General features: G+C 46.3%; 1 protein-coding gene across 10 annotated transcripts in view; it reads right to left on the reverse strand.

Annotated features, from left to right (window-relative positions):
* PALM2AKAP2 (PALM2 and AKAP2 fusion) overlaps positions 1-24,772 on the reverse strand; it is a 567,675-nt gene that overhangs the window by 42,048 nt on the left and 500,855 nt on the right. Inside the window, exon 1 of one of the 10 annotated variants that reach the window (XM_047831467.1) lies at positions 2,601-2,691. The exons of the other annotated variants lie outside the window; for them this stretch is intronic. The gene's annotated coding sequence lies outside the window, so the exon portion shown is untranslated. Of the gene's footprint in view, positions 1-2,600; positions 2,692-24,772 lie in introns of those variants that run through there. 10 annotated transcript variants of the gene reach the window in all.

Genomic DNA, 24,772 nt, shown 5'->3' on the forward strand with positions numbered 1-24,772 from the left:
GGTGGAACCATCTAAAATGCTTCTTACAGGATTCAACTTCCTGGCTGTTATTTCTATCACGAAGATAAACGGAAGGAAGGGATGCAACCCGGCTCATGGAGGCTGCAAAGATGTCCACATTACTCTCCTGAACTTTATCAGAGTTGGAGGGACCAGACTGGAGCTAAGGTCTGGAGATCTGGGGCAGAGGGACTCCCTAAGCTGAGGGAACGTCAGGAGTGTGGGAGGGGAGCCCAGAGGCTGAAGAGGTCAAAGTGCATTCCTATGAGGATAAGCATGCCCTGGGAACCTGCTGAGTGGTAAGCTTTGGGCGGGGCCCTGGTGGGGTGGGGTCCCCTGAGCTCTGAGGTGGTCCCTACTCTGCAGCAAGGAGCGTACAGCCTTGGAGGCAGAGATTCCCAAGGAAATCTCCAAAGAGAGAAAAAAGTACGAGGCAAAGAAAGTGCTAAGTCGGAAGAAAATCCCAGCCCTGTACAACAGCACACACCGGGCTGGCTAGAAAGAGTTTATGAAGAAAACTGGGAGTGCCCAAATTCCTCAGCAGCTGGCCTGCAGCTCCTCGGACCCTCCCTGCTGAAGATGGCAAGCTGGGGGCAGGCCGGAGAAAGTGCGGGGGGCCTCTGAGTAGTCCCCTTCCACCCAGCCCTGTGAGGGAGCAGAGAATGGGAATGTCTGAGAATGTCTTGCTTCCTTCCTTGGTTTGGCTTCAGGCTTTGGCCAAGAAGAGGAGGGGAGAGGTGATAGCCTGGGCCATATTCCAGTCCAAAGGCCTTTCCTCTTCTGCCCCCTCGCAGCGATTCTTCCGGCCTAGAGGACCAGGGGCCTAGGTTGACGGTGGGAAGCCAGAAGCCCGAGAAGGACCCCTTCCTGGTTGATGGAAACATGCCAGACTTAAAGACCCTGAGCACTCCTGGGCAGTTGCAGGCTAAAGTCAGACCAGGCGGACTCAGGGTTAAACGCTCTGACCCCTGATCCAGGGAGCTAACACTAACAATGGCTCTTGGACCTCCTGCCGTGAAGCATAAATGTCCCAGCTAAATATGACTGGGACAGTTCTAAAAAGATGTTCCTGCTCTTACAGGCTCAGCCTTTCTTGCTGAGAGCTTCTGTGGCATCACCATCTCTCTGGCTTAGAGTACAGATACAGCCTTAGAGTATAGATACGGGCTTGAAGATGGGACGAAAATACTTCTAGAACCTTCCTTCACTGGAAACAAAATACGTCTCCTTCAACTTCTGTTGAAGGAAAGTGGTCAATTTATAACGTCATGGAGTCTCCCCAAGACCACAGCCTGCCCTATTAATAGTATCCCCTTAACCCAGCTCCAAAGTCACCGGCTCAGATGTCAGGCTGCACATCTGGAATATGTCAAGGTGTCGTTTGATTAACACAGTTACAGCTTGGGCTTTCTGTGAAAGCAACTGAAGATGGGGGTGGGGAGCCAGGGGGGTTGGAGGGAGGAAGGAAGCTGTTTCCTTTTCTATAGCAACTGGTGAAAGGTTTGTTTCTTTCAGCTGCCTGGAGATCCACTCCCCACAGGAGTGACTGGGAACGGCTGGGAGGCTTTAGGGTTGCCCCAACTGAGGAAAGATGCTTCGTTTCTGCTCCAAGAAGGTCAAGCTTCACTTCCTCCTCAATGCAACAAACTCTGAGCTCTGTCAAGGAGTCCTCAGATGCTCTTCTCCCCAGAGGCCCTTTTCTCCATGAGACAATTTTACAGGGCAGTCCCCACCTCCAGAATAAACCAACATCAAGGCCTCAGAGGGAACTCTGGCTCCTGCAGCCAGAAATTTCTAGGGTAACTAATTCTGCCGAAAGCAAAAGCAAGTCCGGCTTTAGTTCTTTATAACTCAGCTGTGTCCCTCTTTGTTTTAAAATAGTTCAGGATCTTGGGCTCTTGCCTGGCCAACCACTAATGGCAGAGAGCAAAAGCTGAGCACCACTGTGGACCCAGCACCAATCCACTATGTTGAGGCAGAGAGCCAAGAGAAAAGAGGAAACGGTGCCAGAAGCCTCTGAGCTTAACCCTTTGTCCACAGATGACACTGTGCACATGAACGGAGCTGATGAGGTTCTCTTCCCACTCCCTGGGCTCCTACAGGACACAGGCACACACATTCCCCAGAAAGCCCCGAGTCACTCCGTGAACGTGGCGGGTCCCACAGCTCGGCCTCGTTACAGACCGAATAAATACAAGGCGTTAACTAGAAAACCAGTCACCAGAGTCACTGGGTCGCTTGCTTCTGTTCCGGACAAGGACAGACACACAGGTTCTCTTTCGCAGACACCCTCACGCACCATCGTCCCGGCCTCGTGTGCCACATGTGTGCATCTCTGCACGCACTGGACGCGTGGTGCTGCGCTTCCTCTCTGTCATTTAACTTGCAAGCTGGGGCAGTTGACGAGATTTCCAAGACAAGCAAGTTGCCAGTCGGAGCTCAGCTGCCCACTCTGCCTCTAGAGGGAAAGGACTCCGCAGCACAGCCCTACAGTCCCGACTCTGAGTCCCCCTCCACCAGGACGGGCCCCGGGAAGGAACCCGTTCCTTCCAGATTAGAAAAGAAAAGGACAGTAAGATAGGTCAGCAGACTCGGCTTACCCTGCCCACAGTGCGTGTCTCAAACGTCCCCAGTCGGAACTGCCTCTTTTTCCAGACGGATTCCTGCGCACTGGCTCAAGCAGGACAAATTCCTTCCGAGCCTCCTGACTGAAGCCTGTGATGTCACAGCCGCCCCTCCCTCTGCTCCCTAAAAGGCCATTCACACAAAGAAGGGCTTTAACCTCCTTCAGAGAACCTTGGCCCCTCCCTAGAGGCCGAGCCTGGAGGGCAGGCACCAGCCAGAGGCAACCCCAGCCTTCTCCCCAGGTGCTCAGAGGTCCCCAGGAGCTCCACCCTGTCCATCGGAACCAGTTACCACTGTCTTCTTAGAAAGTCAGAGACCGGCCTCGGGCAAGCAGGGAATTAATATCCTGGCGATGCTGAGGTAGCAAAAAATCTGAAAGATCCCGAAGATCCAGTAAAATTATATATACTATAAATACAATACATATATAATATTATATATAATATACATAATACTGTGAATAGATTTAGAGTAGATATATGTGCCTGTGTGTCTGTAAAGTAACAAACGCTTCCTGTAGAAAATGTGGAAAATACAAGTTATTCATCTTCCTTCCACGCAGAGGAAAACAGTTAATATTTTATTGCGTCCCAGTTAGTCTTCTTTTTAGAAATATGTATTTAATATAGTGGAGACCAGACACTACATGCAATTTTGGGGCCAACACTTTTTAACGTCAGAAGTTTATCTCACAAGTACTTTTTATGTCCTTCAATGGTCTTTGGAAGATAGATTTTAAAGGGTTACACAGTCTCTCACGCTGAAGTAGGACAGAGGAATTTGAAGTCTGGGATGAGTGTTGTTACTTCAAGATGTGTCTGGGCGAAGTGGCTCCGTTTTCTCAGAGGTAACCAGTATCTTCTGCCACCAAACAAGGACAGCCAAAAAACCAGATCCCTACGTACCTCGGGTGGACACAAGTGTCACCAACACCCCCCGCTCTGTACCACAGAATCAGACTCCCAGCATTACACACTAAAGCTAATGAGTGATGATGTAAGTCCCCCTGCCCAGGTATTCAGACTAGCCCCCAACGCTGCCCCCAGGTTCTATCCACCTGGTCCCCAAACTTAGGTTGACCTAGAAGAACAATTGGCATAACTCAGGGGCTGGCTGAGAAAGTCAGTCAGAATGCAGGTCCCTGCGCGGCTGTGAAGGATTCATTTTGGAGAAGACAGAGAGAATGGATATTTACAGGGAGAGGACAGCAAACGCCAAGCATGGTCCTGCACAGCCAGCAAGTTCAGGAGCAGTTTGGGAGCCGTTTCTCCTGGTAAATCAGGCGGGCAGCCCCGAGTTGGTGGCCAGACTCCCCAATGGTCTGCGGTTGGCCAGCAAAGCAGACCTCCCTGGACCTTCTCGAGAATATAAGTCAAGGAAAGAATAATCAGAGTGGATGGAGCTCAGGCAGAGTCTTTTGGAAGAAAAGCTAAACGTATATACTATACAACTATTTACAACATCTAAACAACACCTATAATATGCAGAAACTTATTTAGAAATATCCAGGAGTTTCTCAAGGGTTAACTCGGTGATACCAAGTCATCAGGGAATAGTGTAGAAACTCTGAATTTATGTACCCTTTGGAATAATTGGAATGTTCTTTGGTACAGTCAGAGGTATTTCAAGATGCTACTTGACAGTCTAAAGTAAAAATGAGGTGGGGAAATTACACACCAAGGGTGGCATTGCTCTGCTAGAGAGTGACAAAGCAGACGAGGGTCTTCCACGAAGACATGCTTTCAAGCCATGAGGCAAGAGTGGTACCTAGGACCTTCGACATAATCACATCTGCCCCCTCTGCTTCCATGAGGAGGTTTATAAAAAATAGTTGTTTTAAATCTTCCCTGTTCACAAAAGAGAGAATGATATGTGCTCTTAAAGTACTATGACCTAGGGGTACCTGGCTGGCTCTGTCGGTGGAGCATGTGACTCTTGAGCTTGAGGTTGTGAGTTTGAGCCCCATCTTGGGTGTAGAGATTATTAAAAACAAATAAATAGATAAACTTTAAAAAATAAAACAAACTAAAAAAGAAAAAATAATAATAAAGTACTATTATCTAATTTGTAGCCATGCTTCTCTCTCTCTCTCTCTCTTTTTTTTTTTTTTTTTTTTTTAAGATTTTGAGTAACCTCTATACCCAACACAGGGCTTGAACTTACAACCCTGAGATCAAGAGTCACATGCTGTACCAACTGGGCCAGCTAGGTGCCCCATAAATAGCAGGCATGCTTCTGACTGGAGTCTGAAATGCTATGTTTCACTACACACACACACACACACACACACACACACACACTCACTCACTGTTATGGATTGGAACCCAACTTCCCGGGTATAAGTCCTAACACACAGTACCTCAAAATGTGACCTTCTTTGGAGACAGGGTCTTACAGAAGTAATCAAGTCACATGATCATTAGGGTGGGCCCTAATCTAATATACTAGTACCATTATAAAAAGAGACTTAGACAGAGACATACCTAGAAGAGAGACCACATGAAGATACAAGAGACAAGGCAGCCACCCATAAGCCAAGGAGAGGGGCTTGGAATAACCCTTCCCTACAGTCCTCAAAAGGAACCATGCTGCCACCTTTCGCACTTCCCATGTCCAGGACTATGAGACAGTAAATTCCTGTTGCTTAAGCCACACAGTTTGTGGTCCTTTGTGATGGCAGCTCCAGGAAGTGAATACACATGCACACATTCAGTCACACACGTGCACACATGCATGCACACGCAGGCACTCACACTTGTGCACACGCATATGTACACTTACGCGCACACACACCCCTCCTTCTGGTTGCAAAAATCGGATGGAGTTTAGGAAGACTGTGTGGCAAAGCCACAGTTGGGTGCTCCAGAAAAGCGCTTTATACTCCGAGGCAGAGAGAAAAATTTTCAGTCTCCGAGGGTGTCTGGCTCTGGGGGGAACGAAGCCATTTTGAAACTTGGTCCTGGTTGGCTGGGGAACAGAGTGAAGTTTGTGAGGGCCCAGGGCCTGGTGTCTGCAGGGGATCGACGCTGCTAAGCCATCATTCAGCAAATATCTGTTGCACCCCTACTGGGTGCCAGTCATATCTTCTCTGTTTATTCCTCCACCAACGGCAAGGTGAGGCTTCTCATCCAGTCCAAAGAGGGGCACACCCCAGCCCATGCAGCCAAGCCCTCCCTAGGGTCACACAGCTGGTCAAGAACAGAGCTCTGGCTGGAAGTCACGAATCCCACGTGGAGAGCAGAGCTCTGCCCTGGGAGGCACAGTGGGCAGTTCAGGGGGGAACCCGGGAAGTGTAACAGCAAATGGGAGGCAGAAACCGGTGGTCTTTGAAACCATGCACCTGTTGCTACGTGACTTTTGCAAGGCCGGGTTTCTTTTCTGGGTCTCAGTTTTCTGGGCTGAGAAATGAGACACCCAAACCAGGCGAACCCTCAAAATTCACTTCCTTTCTGCTCCTAATCCTTGTGGTTCTGTGATGTCGGCATGAACCCTGGGCAAAGGTGAGGCGCTGGGCTGTTCTGAGGCTGGTAACTGTGAGGGCAGAGCCGAGAGGAAGCAAGCCAGCAAATGGGAGCAGCAGCAGCAGCAGCCTCAGGCTTTGAAACTGCTTGAAACGTGTGCCAAGAGAGATTTCAAGGATTCCCAGCTGGAACTCGGCTGCCTTAGACGTTCCCCTTGTCAGAACTATAACTCTTTCACCGAAGGAGTTTATTCTGCTAAGTGTGGCCAGCCCATGTATATACCTTCGTGTGACAGAATGTTCCAAAGCAGATCTGCTGAGATCGGGAGGAACTAGATGGAAGTAGGCATTGTGGAGAGAGGCTGGCTTCAAAAATGGTGAGACCCAGCCTGCTGCATGGAATTACAAACCAGGGAGGAGGGGAGAGGTCGGGGCTGGGAAAGCTCCCTCCACATGCTTCCCAGAACAGAGGGGAGCTGGGGGTTTGCAGCTTTTCAAACTGCTCCAAGGTCCAACGCAAGGCACACACCAAAGGAAGCCAGTGTCTCAGCACCTCTAAATGTCCCTTCTAAGTGGTCATGGCTGCCTTCTCCCCTACCGTTCAGGTAGGTCCACCTCAAGTCCCACCTCCACATGACTCCACACAGCAGCAAGGAGGCCAGTATTTAAAGCAAGTTACATTTAGATGTGAACGTGACGGGAATATTCATAATTAAAAATAGCCTGTTTACCCAAAGGGATCTCTAACTGGGGTAAAGTGTGGGAAACTAAGACTCGCCCAGTCCTTAATTTATTGAGGGAAAATTGATGAGAAGGGAACAGCATAGCAACTTTGCTTAGAAAGACTTTAGGAAATTCAGTCAGCTGTACCTCCCTGGTGCTCAGGGCACCAAAAGCCACAAAGCAGGGAGCTGGCAAGAACCCACACGTGGATGTATGGACTACCAAGCTATGTCATGTACCATGATCTTATTTATTCCCACAAAAAAAAAAAAAAACAAAAAAAACCCCAAAACATTATTCTACAGAGAGAGAAATAGTTCAACAACTTCCAAGCCCTTACCCCAATCACTCAGTGTACCCTGTGACTGCCTCCAGTACTGCTCAAAAGGTTGGCTTTAGGAGGGAGGAAAATCCAGAACCCTTATGGTCCGTGTTACGCTTCCTTCCAGAACCAGAATCTGGCTTCCTTCCAGAATGTGAAGATGAGTAACGACCCTCTAAGGGAAAGGGGCTGAAAAAACCTAGCAGACCAGTGCAGTGCCACAACGCCTGACATTCACTACATTTCTACCCTGAGTCTTTAGGAACTCCCTCCACCAAGGATCTTAGACTCGAAGGGTCCCTCTGCTTCCTGTCTCAGACACTATTACTCTTGTCTTCTGCAGGAATGTTGGTGACATCATAGCGTATCGTGGAGGGCAAAGCTTTAGAAGAAATGCACTGCCATCTTGTAACAATAAAAACCTTCAGGTAATCCAGCAATTGTATTATTAGGTTATTTACCAAAAGATTTAAAAAAATACAGATTGAAAGGGGTACATGCACCCCAATGTTAATAGCAGCAACAACAGCCCAACTATGGAGAGAGCCCAGATGTCCATTGACGGATGAATGGATAAAGAAGATGTGGTATGTATGTATGTTACACATTTGAACTGTAAATACATTTAGACTTAGGGACGCCTGGGTGGCTCAGTTGGTTAACTGTCCGACTTCAGCTCAGGTCATGATCTCACGGTTCATGGGTTCGAGCCCCACGTTGGGCTCTGTGCTGACGGCTCGGAGCCTGGAGCCTGCTTCGCATCCTGTGTCTCCCTCTCTCTCTGCCCCCCCACCTCAAAAAATAAATAAACGTTAAAAATTTTTTAAATACATTTAGACTTAAAATAGACCAAGGCTTGGCTACTTGTTAGGTATTGCAGTGCCTCTTAATCTCCATTTTCTCTCTGCACAATGAATACTAAAGCCTTCACTCAGTCATGATGACGAATGTGTATCCACATGTAGCCTGCCCTCAAGGAAGCTGTGCTTTCTTGCTGTGGTAACATTATACTTTTAGCAGCAGGCTCTCACTATTGCAACTTAGGGCAATATAATCTTCCTTTTTCATCAAAGATAAGTAATTGACTCCACTGTCATGTATGAATATTTTCCTTCCACGAGCTTCCTCTTCCCAGAAAAGTTGTGAACCACTATGTGAGTAACCAATTCCTCTTGGGAAGCCAAATGTCATAGAATTTCATAAACTATGTCACAGTCAAGATATGTCATAGGAAAACACCTGTGAAAAATTTCCAAAGGCCTGAGCAGTCAAGGAGAAAACAAAAATTGGAGGCTGACTTTATGTATTATTCTAAACAACAGTCTTTTTTTTTTTCTACGTTCAACTTAAATGTGCAGATGAGTCCGTCTAGTAAACCTTCCCATCCACCTACAAGACAGACAGACAGGTAGACACAAACACACACACACACACACACACACACACACACACACAGTGACTTTAAATCAATTTGTTGTTCTAGTAAAGTACTATAAAGCTTTGAGTAAGGTTTTAAAAATAGTATTTGGAAAAAAATACCGTGGGTTTGCCAAACCTAGTATGCTGTAAGCAAAACCACCTCGTTTGTTATTAATGTATGAAGTAAATGCTGAGCAGCTTAGAGACGGATGGTAACTGCACTGGGGCAATCCTGAACCCTTGGCCGTGGACCCAAGTGCCAATTCTGCCTTGGGATCCCTTCCCATCTGGGCCCCCAGTTTCCAGCCCTCAGGCAGCAAGGAGTCGAGTTCCATAGTAGACTCACCCACCAAGCTCTTCCCCACTCAAAGGCAGGAGGTATTGCAGAGTATGCCTTCATCTCCCCAAGCCTACGCTTACAATTCTGGAGACAGAAGGAAAACACAACAATCAAGAGGTACTTTTAAAATGAAATAACTGGCGAGCTGCAAGAAAACTCAACAAAAGGATCCACCAGTTACCAACAGGAAAAAGGTTTGGTCCTACTGAATCAGCTACCAATGGATTGCAAGGGAACTGCTGGAAGGTTCTGGAAAGTTTAGACACCCCCCCCCACCCCCCACAGAACAGGTGGGTCACTATGTGTCACTATGAACTGCCACTCACTTTTCTTAGGTTTCTTCAGAAGCACAAAGCCATATGTGAAGGCAGACTGTGTAGTAAATAGACCTCTGCTCCAACTAACTCCAGTGCTCTCTGGCAGGAAGACAGAACTCCAGGAAAGTCCAGATGGTCAATCTCAGAATCCTGCTCTGCCAGGACTAAGTGGCAATTCTGGATCAGGATAGGTGCTGGGGACACTGGTCTGCTGAAGAAGAGGAAGGTACAAAGGGCAGCCAAGGGGCAAGGAAGGCTTCAGCCAGGCCCGTCCAAATTTTCTGACTCCCACCTCATGCAGCAAAACGATACCCTTGACTACACAGGATTCTGAGCCTGGTACCAGAATTGCATTTGTGATTGAAACCAAGGGAAGCTTGCCCCTAACATTGAGGACCTAACCCTGGTTCCGTCATGTGTTTTAACCAGGGGTGAGCACATTCCCCTTGTGCCCCCAGCACTGTGCTCTCCCAACCCTGCACCGGGCCAGCCCTGCCGGACCACACTCTGGGAAAAGTTTGGGCAGCTGAGCTCTGGAGGCAGCTGAGGGCGAGTCACCTGCTTCCGTCCACTGCCTTTGTGGCTCTGAATGCCAGGAAGGAACCTCTGCAGGAGAAGGAAAACGTGGAAATTCTCCATACCCCTAGGGGAGGCATGATAAGCATAAATGAGCCGTAAGATGGGGTGCAAGAGAGCTGTGCGAGAGCACTTGGCTTCACACTAAGAAACGCGCTCTTGCCCTTTGCTCAATGTCAATGGAACCCAACAACTACCTCATGTCTCATTTATGAGGAATCTCTCTGCCCAGCCATGGAATCCCAGGAGCAGAGCGCCCATGGTTGAGAGCCAACAAGTTATGCTGATTATGGAAACAGGATAAAGTCTGAGAACCAGCAACAAGAAAGTGGGATGCCATTTGCTTGCACAGACTCTGCTTCATCCTGTTCACCCCCTAGAGGCCCCCTTTGATCTGGGAGCTGACTGTTGCTAAACATTTTGCTGCCATGATTTCTGGACCCTTTTTTTATTCTCTATTTATTTATGTGTGGTCAGGTGATTCAACGGGAAGAACATGAATATTAGGGAAAAGAAGGTCAGGGTTTGAATCATCTGGTGTCACAAACGGATTGCATGATGCTTATACAAAGAATGTGCTCCTCTCTGAAGCTAGGGTTCCTCATCTGTTAAATGGGTATAATTACTGTAGTGGGCTGAATCGTGTCCCCTCCAAAATCCAAGTCTATTTGGGACCTCAGAATGTGACCTTATTTGGAAATAGGGTCTTTGCAGATGTAGTTAGTGAAGATGCTGTCATAGGGGAGTAGAGTGGGCCCTCAACCCAATGACTGGCGTCCTTATAAGAACAAAAAACACACAAAGGATAAACCAAGAAGAAAAACCCCATCTGAAGACAGGGGTGGAAACTGGAGTGATTCATCCACAAGCCAAGGAGTGCCGAGGATTGCTGTCAACCACCAGAAGCTAGGAGAGAGGGATGAAACACATTCTCCCTCATAGCTTCCAAAGAGAAATAACCCTCCTATCGCTCATTTCAGACTTCCAGCCTCCTGAACTGTGAGAGAATACGTATCTATTGTTTTAATCCACTAATTTTGTGGTAATCTGTTATAGCAGCAACAAGAAACCAACACACCCACCTTCTAAGGCTGTTATGAAGATTACAAAAGACACAGTATGTGAAAGCAGCTGGCCTCATGACAGGGACGAGGTAAGCCATCAACACAAGGCAGTTTACGCTGGCTTTCTATGTTGGCGGCAGGCCAACGAAAGAATTTTTCAAGCCTTGTCAGAGGTGAGTGGCGCCAGGGCACCTGAACTTTTTAAAATTTGTGGACCAAAGAGGAAGAGCAAAGGGATACCTGTGGTGTAAGGGCATAACTCAGGCAGTAATGGTGCAGGCTTACCAACTGCCTATCTGGAATGGAAGGGTGCGTGGGTACGATGGTCCACAGAAACCAGCTTTCAAGGACTGAAGCTTCAGTCTTGGAGCCGGCAATGGGTATGCACCTTGTGAAACTAGAGAAGGAACACAGGGGCCCACATATCTTGAAGGTATTGGTTGAGTTGATGAGCAAGTGGTCATAAACTTATAATGAGCATTATGACATGCAAGCCATTGCCATTAAATGATGTTAATGCACAGTGACGTTTATTCCTCAAAACCAGCCTGTGAGGCCAGGACTCTTGACCTCTCTAATCACACAGCCAAGGAAACAGATCCAGAGTTTTAAGTGACTTGCCTCAAGACACTGAGCAGTAAATAGTGAAGCTGGGATTGGCCTGAGGCTGCTGTCTCTCGGGGCAGTTAACTGTAACCTTGCCTCCTGTAGATTAGGCATTAGAAGTTGGAACAACCTAGACTAGAGGCTTATCAAACAAGGAAGATTAGCTCTGAGTGTGTCTACCACAGACACCAAACTGATCCTAGAACTCTTCTTCCGTGTGCTTTCTGGCTTAGCTGTGTGCCACTTTCCTTTACAGGAAATATGAATGATAGGAATGACAATGGTCACAATTATTAATTGAACGTGACGACGTGTAGGCAACTTGCCAGGCCATTTCCATACGTTATCTCAACAAATCCACACACGAATACCTTGAAGTAGGGCACAATGCCTATGTCGCAGGTGAAGACAGCAAGCCCCAACTTTAAGTATTTTACCCACAGACACAAAGCAAGTAAGTGACAGAGTTGAGACCTAAGCCCTGGCTTGCCCAGCTCTTCAAAGTCCACAACAAGGAAGCAAATGCTGACACCCATTTTGCTTTCCCAAGACACATGCTGTGCCATGGATCTCTCAATATAAAATTCACTTTGAGGCCTTAGCTGTATCTCAGATGGTAGTCTTAGAAGGCTGTGTCTGCCATCTGCCCCTACTTGAGATGCCTGGAGTTCTCCTCCAAATGCTCTAGGCGAGTGACTTTCTCTTCAGCTGAATGGTTGGAATTCTCTAGATAATGTCTGGCCACTCCCAAGAATGTCTGTTTGGCTTGTACACGGTCCGGACCACAATAGCAGGGAGCCCAGAGAAGCCAGTCCATTCCGGATGTGGACCCCTCCCCAAACGAGAGGGCAGAAGGTGGAGATCCAAGAACAGGAAACAACAGGGGTTGGGCCTGCAGGTGGGGGCTTCAATGGCTCAGGAACACAATCAACAAACATCTCAAGCTGTGAGATGATGGAACCAAAAGGTTGGCTTGAGCCAAGATGTCGCTTTGTTGTATTCTAAAATACTGAATCTCCCATTTTTTCCCCTTAGTTTTTCTGAGCACCTCTAATGCAAAGTGAAGAAATAAACCCCAAGCCATGCTCCCTGTATCGGTGATTACACGCTGAAACTCAGAATTGGCCCAGATGGTTAAAACTCAGGTATATCTCATTTTGGCAAGGTGTTTGGCCATTAGGGGAATGGGAAGGCGGGGAGGCAAGACTGTTCCCATAAAGACAGCAGTGCTAACAAGGGTTTGTCAGTTCCCCGCTAAGTCAGCCTCCCTCAATGTCACTGTGCAATGCCAAAATGTGTAAGTTGGCACATTTTCTTTTCAGTAACATGGTTGAACTTGTTATGAAAAGCATTCTTTAAAACCACGTCTTGATTCCACTAATTCATATTTAACAATATATTGGGCCAGTTAATTTCAAAGTGGGGATATGAACGCTAAATAATAACCTGAGAGAATCTGAGGTGTTTAAGACCTTCATCCCAATTAGAGTCATATGCCTAGCTTGCCCTTGTTTCTGCAAGCCTAGACCCATCTTTGCAATATTTAAGAATGTAGGAACATAAATGCACCCCGTCTACCACATCTGGGACCAGATGTCCCAGGAGCAAAGGAAATCAGGTGTGTGGTCCAGGAAGATGCACCCAGTCTGTGATCTGAACCCCAGCCACCCCAGTGGATGCTTGAGATCATGCTTGAGATCAGAGACAGAGACAGGAGAGAGAGAGAGAGAGAGAGGGTTTGCTCTGGGTCTTGTTCCCCGCCCCCCCCCACCATAGTGCAGCACAGACATTTCCTGAGGGTCTGTAACTCCCTAAGCTCTGACTAGGGTGCAGTACAAGGAACCGAAAGAAGCAAGCGATGGTGCTTCATGAGGCCCTCGATGTCACTTGGACTTCTTATTCTCTATTTTTGTTAAATGCTTATTTACTTATTTTGAGAGAAAGAGCGTGCTCAAGCAGGGGATAGGCAGAGAGAGAGGGAGAGAGAGAATCTCAAGCAGGCTCTGTGCTGTCAGTGCAGAGTCCAATGGAGGGCTCGATCTCCCAAACAGATCATGACCTGAGCTGAAATCAAGAGTTGGACACAACCAACTGAGCCACCCAGGTGCCCGTGGACTAATATTTTAAAAGACATTCCTGGGGGCACCTGGGTGGCTCAGTCAGTTAAGCACCTGACTCTTGATCTCAGCTCGGCTCAAGTCATGATCTCACCATCTGGAAGACTGAGCTCCATGCTGGGCTCTGCCTGCTTGGGATTCTCTCCCTCTCTCTCTGCCCCTCCCCCGCTTGCACGCTCGCTTTCTATCAAAATAAATAAATAAACTTAAAAAAAAGAAACTCCAGAATCTGGGATTAAGGGCCCACCACCTTTTCCAAATCTGATCTACTTTCCTCATTGGTACCCTCTCTCTCACTCAGCTTTTCTGCAAGGCATCAGGTCAAACTGGCTGCCCTGTGAAGTCTCCTTGTACAAAAACACCCCAGCAGAATGAATTGCTCCATCACACCTTGACGACCTTCTAGAGGACTTACCCAGTAACTGTTGGAGCTCCCTGAGGGCAGGGTTTGACCTCACTCGTGTTGGTGAACTGGAAGTTTAGTTGGAAAAGTTATTCATCAGACATTACCAGTCAAGGGCAATCATCCATCATGGCTGCCCTTCTTCCCAGGGGTCAAGGACATTACTAGGGGTCTGTTGTATTCCTAGAGGGGCTTTAATTACCTCTGCCTGAAATATGACATCTCCAAGGTTTCTGAAGGTTTAATAACATGCCACTCCACTGCTAAAATTTTTCCTCTTAAACCATAGGCTTATTACAAAGCCCAAATCCAGTATTAAGAAGTTTTGGATTTTGAATCTTGTGGAAAATGCACTCCACACTAAAATTTTCTCCTAACATTATAAACTCTGAAATCTGTCAGTGCTCTACTTCTCAAAAAAGAAAAAAGAGAAAACAATGTGGAGGCATAGTTTTTATATACTTTTTTTTCAATGTGGTATTAAAAAGAAAACCAGAGGCCCCCACATGGCACCACTTGGGCCAGGCCAAGTCACCAAACCAGGGCTTAATACCTAACATAACTGCAGCTTCAATCTCCCCCTGAAATCTTAACCTGCTAATCCAGAAATTTCTGATAAGCACCGATGAGGTCATATGTCACATGGGCTCTCTCCATCCCCCAAAAGAAGATGAAGTAATCTCCCTAATATGATCCCCAGCCCTTCTAAGGGGAAAGTGACCGTGCCTGGAATAATCCTTTCTTTTCTTTTGCTAAAAACTTTTTTGCCCATCCTCCTTCCTATAAAAACCTTCCATTTTAGGCAGAAAACATGAATAGACACTTCTCTAAAGAAGACATCCGGATGGCCAACAGGCACATGAAAAGATGTTCAGTGTCGCTCCTTATCAGGGAAATACAAATCAAAACCACACTCAGGTATCACCTCACGCCAGTCAGAGTGGCCAAAATGAACAAATCAGGAGACTATAGATGCTGGAGAGGATGTGGAGAAACGGGAACCCTCTTGCACTGTTGGTGGGAATGCAAATTGGTGCAGCCGCTCTGGAAAGCACTGTGGAGGTTCCTCAGAAAATTAAAAATAGACCTACCCTATGACCCAGCAATAGCACTGCTAGGAATTTACCCAAGGGATACAGGAGTACTGATGCATAGGGGTACTTGTACCCCAATGTTCATAGCAGCACTCTCAACTATAGCCAAATTATGGAAAGAGCCTAAATGTCCATCAACTGATGAATGGATAAAGAAATTATGGTTTATATACACAATGGAATACTATGTGGCAATGAGAAAAAATGAAATATGGCCTTTTGTAGCAACGTGGATGGAACTGGAGAGTGTGATGCTAAGTGAAATAAGCCATACAGAGAAAGACAGATACCATATGGTTTCACTCTTATGTGGATACTGAGAAACTTAACAGGAACCCATGGGGGAGGGGAAGGGAAAAAAAAAAAAAAAAAGAGGTTAGAGTGGGAGAGAGCCAAAGCATAAGAGACTCTTAAAAACTGAGAACAAACTGAGGGTTGATGGGGGGTGGGAGGGAGGGGAGGGTGGGTGATGGGTATTGAGGAGGGCACCTTTTGGGATGAGCACTGGGTGTTGTATGGAAACCAATTTGACAATAAATTTCATATATTGAAAAAAAAAACTTCCATTTTATTTTATCTTATTTTTAATTTTTTTTAAATATTTATTTATTTTTGAGAGACAGAGACAGAGCATGAGCAGGGTTGGGGCAGACAGAGAGGAAGACACAGAATCTGAAGCAGGCTCCAGGCTCCGAGCTGTCAGCACAGAGCCCGACGCGGGTCTTGAATTCACGAGCTGTGAGATCATGACCTGAGCCGAAGTTGGATGCCCAACCGACTGACCTACCCAGGGGCCCCCAAAACCTTCAATTTTATACAACTTTTTGGAGTTCCCTCTTCTTCCTAGATGGGATGCTGCCCATTTCAGAACTTGTTTAATAAGGCCACTATTCAAGTTTACTCAGTTGAACTTTGTTTTTTACCAGTGGGAAAAATATATATATATAACATATATATAACATAAAAGTTGCATTTTTTAAAAATCATCTTAAGTATACAGTGTGGCGGAGTTAAGTACATTCACAATGTAGTGCAATCATTACCACTATTTCTAAAATTTTTCCTCACCCTCGGGGCGCTTGGGTGGCTCAGTTGGTTAAGCATCCAACTTCAGGCTCAGCTCATGATCTCATGGTTCGTGAGTTGGAGCCCCACATCAGGCTCTGTGCTGACAGCTCAGAGCCTGGAGCCTGCTTCGGATTCTGTGTCTCCCTCGCTCTCTGCCCCTCCCTGGCTCACGCTCTGTCTCTCTCTCTCAAAAATAAATAAACATTTAAAATAAATAAATAAAATTTTTCTTCACCCCAAATAGAAATTCTGTGTCCATTAAGGAACATGGGCATACTTTCTGAAACACTCAATGAGGTTAATGAAATAGGAAACAGAATCTAGGTAGATGGATTACATTTTGTAGCAAACATAGGGGAAAAAGACTAGAAGAAAATAAATTATTGATTGTATTAGGGTGGTGGAATAACTACCCTCTTTTACTCTCTGAATTTTTGGCAGTAAATATTTTAATAGCCCCTGTTTTTGGTTTCCTAAACATACTAGAAAACAAAAGGCAAACCTAAAAAAGGAACAGTGAAATAGCTTCATTTATGAAATTTATATTTTCCTGAAAAGCCTTATGTAAATTAGCACTGGTTCGTCAATAATTTAAAGTGATTGAAAGTCAAAACGAACAAAGTTTATTTTGACCTGCAAATCTCAAGCACACAAATTACAGATCTGTTTCATCTGCATTGTGCTTAAATTCACAATATTGTTAATGCTATTATATAAAGATAGATGGTTCTGTTTACTTTTTGTAAAAACAACAACAAGAAAACCCTAGCAATTTAATAGTATTAGGACCAATTCTTGAAGGAATTAAAATGGTAACTTGTTTGGAAAGGAAACTATGGTCATCTCCACCCCAGGCTCAAGTGACCTAGATCCAATTTCTAAAGTGACTTTCAAAACAAACCAAATAACTGGAATACTTCTGCACCCCCCTTACCCTCTGCCTAGGTGGAGATTTAAGTCTTTCCATAAGAATATATCCCAGATAGGTAATGTCAATCAGTGGTTAACTCAGATAATCCCTTCCTTGAAAAGTCTGTTTCCAGCTTAACCTTCTGGTTGGGTTAATTGATGACTTATCTTCCATTAGGAGAGATTTGCACATCAAAGCATTGTTTGGGAAAGGAGAGCAAAGCAGACGGGAGGGAGGAGACTCTTTAACCCTAGGGGCCAACCGCAGGATTGAATATTTCCTAAAGGAGATAGCAGTTTTCAGTTTCATAAACAAGCCATTTGTTTGAGAACCGAGCGGCAATCCAATTTCTCAACTGTTGATGGATGTCTACAAGCACACACAAAGCAACACAAGCCTTTGTCTACCGACCCTCTCTGATCCACTCCTGGCTGGTATTCTCTCACTTCCGTGGTCTCCGATTTTGTTGTGCACCCGGGAAAAGCACGGGGGTCCCTGGTGCACCTGGAATCATGGAGCCATTTGGGGACAGAAAAGCACTGGGCACTCATCACCTGTCAGTGACACTGCTCCAGTGCACACCCACCAAGGCCTTCTCTTCTCCCCACCTAAAGAAGGCTGCAGCCTCACCCCTGCCCCCAGCAATAATGCCGAGAGGAGTCCTGAGGTGGTTAGAAGCATGGGCTTTCTGCTGTTAGGCCAGTTCCTCACTTCTAGGGTGTGAAGAATCTTCTTCCTGCCAAGCAGCTGTGCACCCAGCGCTCTGGACTTCTAGTCTCCTTTGTGGTCAACCCAGATGTTAGTCACAAGATCTCATCGTCTAGGCACTGGAGTTATGACCCTGCTAAGACCACGTGTGGTTCCACCTGGGTCTCCACCTCACAAAAAATAGAACCTGATGGACCCCAGGTTTTCCTCTTCGAGAAAATGAAACCATGTTTGGCAAAGAAGGGCTCTCCTTTGCAAAGTTATGCAGATATAGCCACTTGATATTTTCCAAACTCCCTACGGATGCTGGTGACACATAATAATTTGTGTATTTATATTGTGAAAAGCAAGAGTAGGGAGTTTGGCTCTAACAGAAAGAATCTTAAGGGGAAAATAAGAGCATTACACTAGAGAGGGTACAATACATATATAACAACCTGGACTGATTTGCTCTTTCAAGTAGAGGCTGCTTACCAAGTTACACAAAGAGTTTTGGAATGGAAACCACATAGACTATTGTGCGAAATTAACCAACTAGCTGAGGTAGCGCGCAAGTCGAAAAGGATACTTGTAATAAAGTTAGTTCCTCATGGATTTGCCTGCTGATAAATTTTATGTCCACCCACATGCAAAAAGAAGTGTGACCAAGTCCAGTAAGGAGCAGTGAAACCCAGCAGTTCTTAGGTATTTCATTAGCTCTGCTGATCAGCACCAATGAACAGCGGGGTATGATGAATAGGGTCAAATATCAGGGATCTGAAAACATACTAGTCTGTAGTTACCAGATGGACATTATTAAAAATTAACTCCTAATTATTTCTTTAATGACATATATACAGTATGTGCATACACACGGAGACATAACCAGAGTCCTTCAAAACAACTACCACCACCTAGGGCACCTGGCTGGCTCAGTTGGTAGAGCACGGGACTCTTGATCTTGGGGTCATGAGTTCAAGCCCCAAGATGGGGATATAGTTTACTCAACCTCCCCAAAACCGTAGGAAAAAAGTGGCTTCCATCAAGTGCACTGAAAATCAGTTCCCAAGTAGGATCTACAAAGCAAGCAAATTTCAAGCAGCAATGACATTCACACTTAGGCGCTCCCATGGAAGCCCCAGCATAGACTATTGCTAATGCATGGGAACTACAATGCAATCATTTATGTGACAAATTCCTTCTGTTCTCCCTTTTCTGGTATCATTAATCCAAAGGCTTTACTACAACCCAGTCTCAAAAGATAACACTGGAGACATGCATACTGAAGCTTTTGAACAAGCTAACTCTTCAGAAGACTAACCATTAAAAGGCATACAGAGTCCTGCCTCAATTGACAGTCAAGAAGAGGTTCTAGCCTTGATTCTCTGCCATCTTTTTTTTTTTTAATTTTTTTTTCAACGTTTTATTTATTTTTGGGACAGAGAGAGACAGAGCATGAACGGGGGAGGGGCAGAGAGAGAGAGGGAGACACAGAATCGGAAACAGGCTCCAGGCTCTGAGCCATCAGCCCAGAGCCCGACGCGGGGCTCGAACTCACGGACCGCGAGATGGTGACCTGGCTGAAGTCGGACGCTTAACCAACTGCGCCACTCAGGCGCCCCTCTCTGCCATCTTTATCTCTCTTCCTATAAAATATGGGTGCTGTGTAGGATGACACAGTATAGTCCACAAGATAATATTACTAACCTGAGCAAGTTTATCAGTCTGTCAACTCATATCTCAATTTGGGGATTGAGTTCTAGAGAGAAAGGGCCAAGATAGTCTCCAGACAAGGTAACACACCAGCTACCATTTTGCATTTTTGCAGGACAAGGAAGGTGGAATCAACTCTGAAGATTTCAACACAGCCTTGTGAGATGGCTTGGAATCACCATCATTATGTTTCACAAATCAACGCACAAAGCATAAATAATTCCACGTTTGAAAGATTCTAACCAGCTCTAAAAATCTCAAGTGAGTCCAGGTTTTAAGCACATTACAACTGAGCAGAAGAATCAGGTTTAGAAATTGGTTTCATTCCACATCTGTGAGCTTTGGCAGCTCTCTATCTTAATTGTGCCTTCTTGGAATTCCTAGGCTGGGTCCACTCTGCTCATCCCAAATATCCACATCTAAGGAGTTTCCAGGCCATTGGATCTGATAAACCGAGGCTCTACATTAGCTATGAAGACCATCCTTCACCCTCAGACCTTGATAAGAAGAGGCCTCAGAAGTGGTGATGCTTATTTTCTCAGTCACTGGAGCACAAGCAGATTAATCGTTAACTGTTTTTTACCATGAGTGTTTACAAGGAATGCAGAGATTCAAGATTCAAGAACTGTACTTAGGGTAGCTTCAAGTAAGGGACGGTTTGTGCTCTGGGAGGAATCTCAAACATTACCAAATCTGGAACTGTTTCAACTTACATCTCAATTTGTTTGGGGCTAAACATCTGAAACCCAAACAAAAGTCTGGACAGAATCCAGTCTGAGGCTGAAATGAACTCAAGATATGACACCTTGCCCTTTAAAAAAAGAAAAAAAAGCAAAACTCCTAAAATGTCCTCAGCTGCATTTAGATTATAGACAAAGAGGCAAGAATGGAACTGAGTGTCCAAATGACAAACAAAAAATAATATGGGAGTTTCCTGGGGGAAACTCAATAGGCCCCACTGTTCTGGGATAGTAGACTCCTGAACAGTTCCTATAAGATGTGACTGGCGCCCCTTTAGATGTTCAAGGGATCACAACATAGACCAGAAAGGAGAGGGAAGCTGATGGATCCAACTTCGTGAGGCCAAGAGAAATCTTAGCAAGAAAGTAATAAAAACTTTAAAAATGGGTCTTTTGGCAATAGGGCAAGTCATTTGTCTCTACGCGAAGGAGCTCTGGAAAACATGGGCCCAGCTCTACCTAAGCCTGGTGCTGGCCTCTACTGAAAGCAGAGCAAATCTCAAAAAACAAATAAACCCGTGAGGACAACTATATATGCCACACGGATTCATAAGGGCCATTTCCCCTCTAGATACACTTTCAAGAAAAAGTAGAAAAAAATCAACCAAAGGAAAAATTGCAAAGAAGATGCTAACAGCAGCCATATTCCAGTTTCTAATTCCTTAGCAGAACCATATGAAGTGAAAGGCCAAAGCTTTATCAAAAGCTGAACCTTTGGAATTCCCTCGTTCTCCCCTCCGGGAGCCCTCCATTGGCTATTTAAACCAGGAATAATCTAGAAGTCTGGAAACTCGCAATGAGAAGCAACAAGTTCTCCATTTAAATTTAACACCACAGCTAAGAAATGTGAGCTGTTCACCTGCTTAGTATTTCCCTTGCTGTGACTTAGCACAGACTCTACAGTTGCTGTGAGCAGATCTGAATGCCTCGCTGGGCTTCACTTCATTCATTCATTCATTCATTCATTCACGCATGCGTGCATGCATGCATTCATTCACTCTTGCAAGTGAATACCTGCTGTGTATCAGGCATGATGGGGAGAACCAGGCATGGAGCTGCCCTCTGGAAATTTATTGTAGTGGGAAAACAAGACACTTTCCAATTTCAAATACATACAAGTAAAGTTGCATCTGCAAGAAGTTGTTTGAAAAGAAAGTACTTGGACAGCTGCTAACAGGGGAATGTGAGCTAGTCAGGGGGGTCAGAGGAGGCTTCTGGGAAGAAGTGACAAATGAGCTGTTATCTGGAAGAGAAGGAGTTCACTAGGCCATGAAGGGGACAGAAGTCTGTTCCAGGCTGCTGGGAAAGGCCCTGAGTTAGGAGTGAGAGAAATAAGGACAAAAATGGCAGATGGCATTGGTGGCTGGTGAAGAGGACCAGAATATGCCACCCCAAAGGATGCCACTTGGCATAGAATTATTTTGAGGTGAATGCAATCAAGATGCAGCAGGTAGCTCTCTGTAGGGTCCCTGGCTGGCTCAGGTGGTGCCGCATGTGACCCCTGATCTCAGGGTTGTGAGTTTAAGCCTCTTGGTAGGTACAGAGATTACTTAAAAATAAAATCTTAAAAAGAAAAGAAAATCTCGGGGCGCCTGGGTGGCTCAGTTGGTTCAGCATCTGACTTTGGATCAGGTCATGATCTCATGGTTCATGGGTTCGAGTCCCACATCAGGCTTGTGCTGACAGCTCAAAGCCTGGAGCCTGCTGCAGATTCTATGTCTCCCTCTCTCTCTGCCCCTCTCCCTCTCTCTCTCTCAAAAATAAATAAACAAAAAAAAAAAAAAAGAAAAGAAAGAAAAAAGAAAATCTCTCTGCTCTCCCCCTATTTGCCTAAAAGCAGGGCATGAATTTTTAAAGGTATCCCCTTTCCTCTCTCCACCAGGAAGCACAGAAGTTAATCACTAGAGACACCTCTAGACCCTCATCAGCCAGAGTTGGCACCAGAAGAATGTACCTGACACAACTTGCTTCTCTCCCATTCATTTCCCCATACGTTTGCCTTCCCACAATGTGCCACTCTAGAAACCCAAAGGCCTTTTCCTTTATCTTGTTACCTCTCTAAAATTATCATTCTTTGCTAAGATGCTGTAAAAGCTCAAGTTCTGACCACCCCTTTGAGCTACTCATCATCTCTGAGTACTCACATGGGTGTGCACATGGTACATACAACACATGCATTAATAAACTCCTGTTTGTGGTCCTCTCGTTACTCTCTCTTGTCAGTCTAACTGATAGACCCTAGACAAGAAACCTAACATGGATAGAGGAAAAGCTTTTTTTCCTCTCCCCTGCACTGGGATGGGATGAAGTGCTCATGAAGGAAAAGCTGTCTGGAGAGGTGGATGGGACGGGACCGTGCAGGATTTGGGTCTTAATTTTGAGACCATTTGAGACCAATGGACCAATGAAAGCATTAAAGTGTGGAGGGCAGGGGCAGGGAATGACCTACCATTTGCTTAGCTGGCTTGGGTTTTCTGTCCTGACAGTGACCTGCTGTTCCAGCTATCCCTTCACAACACCCGGAGTCAGGTCAGGGAGTGAAATCCTGGCAGTGCCCATGCTGCCCCAGGCCCCCTAGAGGCAGTGGTCCAAGGACTTGGGGATCTCAATTCCGCAAGCAGTGAATCTGAAGCCAAGCCTGAGATAGTTTATTGACTCTTGCTCGTCTTTTGTTCTTATGTTAATCTTTCTAAATGCAGCCCTGGAGATAACACAAACAAAAAATATGGGATGCCAGTAACAGTGGCTGGAAAATATATTCACTGCTTGATAAAACTTACACTCTAATACACAGTAATAACCCCCTGTATTATTTCCAAACATATTGTGCCTTTCCAGCGGCTCAGTAAATCCTGTCTAGAATACAGAGGTAAGCCTGATTCCTTTGGGCATTCTCCTGCTAGTGAGAACAGTCCTGCTTTTGGATGGTGTTTGATTAGCAGCTGGGCCATTTTTAGTGCTGATGTGAAGTCAAACGCACCGCAGAGGTAGGAAGAGTGTTGAATCCAGCATCAAACAAAACTGGTCTTGGATCCCGGTTCTCCCACCGGTTCGCTTATGGGACGAGCTGCTGGATCTCTCTCAGCCTCAGTGTCCTTATCTGAAACTGGGATGGGCATACAGTCCTTGGAGTATCGCTGTGCCACAGGAGGCCACGTGTGTAACGTGCCCCGCAGGAGCCCGGCACGCAGGGACACGCAGTGGCAGGAGGGCAGCGGTGGTAGGAGGAGGGTGGAGAAGACGCTCCCCCTCCCCCACCCACCCCCCAGATCCCTGGGCGTCAGCGATCTGCCGGTCTGCCTGGCAAGAGGGTCGTATGTTGCATCCGAAAGGAAAGGGAACCATGAAAAGGAAACCATCTCCTACAGAGGATTTCCCAGATTAACCTCGGCCGACACGGCTTTATCCTCATACTAAAAGCATGCACGCCCCTGCAGACGATTTCAGGCAGGCCCAGAAGTCAGCTGTGCGTCTCCCTCTGGGGAGCTGAGTGGAGCTGAGCGGAGCCACAGCCACAGCCGCCCCGGGATTTCAGGCGGAGAAAGGCAGCAGCGGTTCCCATCCCAAAGTGCCCGCGGGACAGTGTGAGGCCGCCTCCCTCCGCCTCCTCCCCGTCTGGCCCTTGAGAGGTACTGCTCTATCTTCCTACCCTCTGTCTTTCGGGCACAAGCAGAGAGAGGATTAGCTCCCAGCACATGCTCCAGACACGGTGAGAGGAGAAGACCCAACTTCCGAACGCACAGCCTTGGCCCTCAGCGAACTCAGGGAATGGAACGGACCCTGAACCCGCTGCCCAAACTCCCAAGGTCACCCCTGCATCCTGCGTGCCTTGTTTTTTGTTTCTAAGATTTTTGTTCTGAGAGCACCTGGGTAGCTCACTTGGCTAAGCGTCCAACTCTCGATCTCGGCTCCGGTCATGATCTCACGGTTCATGGGTTTGAGCCTTGCATCAGGCTCCGCGCTGACAGCGAGGAGTCTGCTTGGGATTCTCTCTCTCCCCCCACCCTCTCTCCCCCACCCCAACACGTGTGTGTGCACTCTCTCTCTCAAAATAAATAAATAATCTAAAAACAAAACAAAACAAGATTTCTGTTCTGACAAGGTTTGATCCCTAATTTCATTGAGCTCAGGAGGGGCCAGTATCCCTTAGAAAGCCACATAGTCACATTATAGACCTCAGCTGCATGATGGAGGTTTGTTAGGGTCAAGAGCTTCAACTCAGGGGAAATATCCTCCATGATCCCTATTCACATTTCTCCTCATCTAGATTTCTGAGAAAAGTCTGATGGAACATCACGTGGACATGAGGTGGCATCATGACTTTGCTTCTGGGGACATCCTCCAGGCTCTCACCTCTCAGAAGCCACCGTTGGCTCACTTAGAGGCCCTCAGGCTCCCGGTAAGTCCTCAGACCAGAGGACCAGCCCGGACAGACCATCTTTAAGTTAGCTGGTCTTCTTCTTCACTTCTTCCTAGGCTGAGGAGGGGCTGGGGTAACCTTGCATGTTTTTGTGCAGCAGGAGACCATCGCAGGGATTCTTATAGATATTCAGAAGGATTTCTGAAAAGGTTCCTTGACACAAATCCT

This window comes from Prionailurus viverrinus, chromosome D4 (assembly GCF_022837055.1).
Source record: "Prionailurus viverrinus isolate Anna chromosome D4, UM_Priviv_1.0, whole genome shotgun sequence".
In the NCBI taxonomy this organism is placed as follows: domain Eukaryota; kingdom Metazoa; phylum Chordata; class Mammalia; order Carnivora; family Felidae; genus Prionailurus; species Prionailurus viverrinus.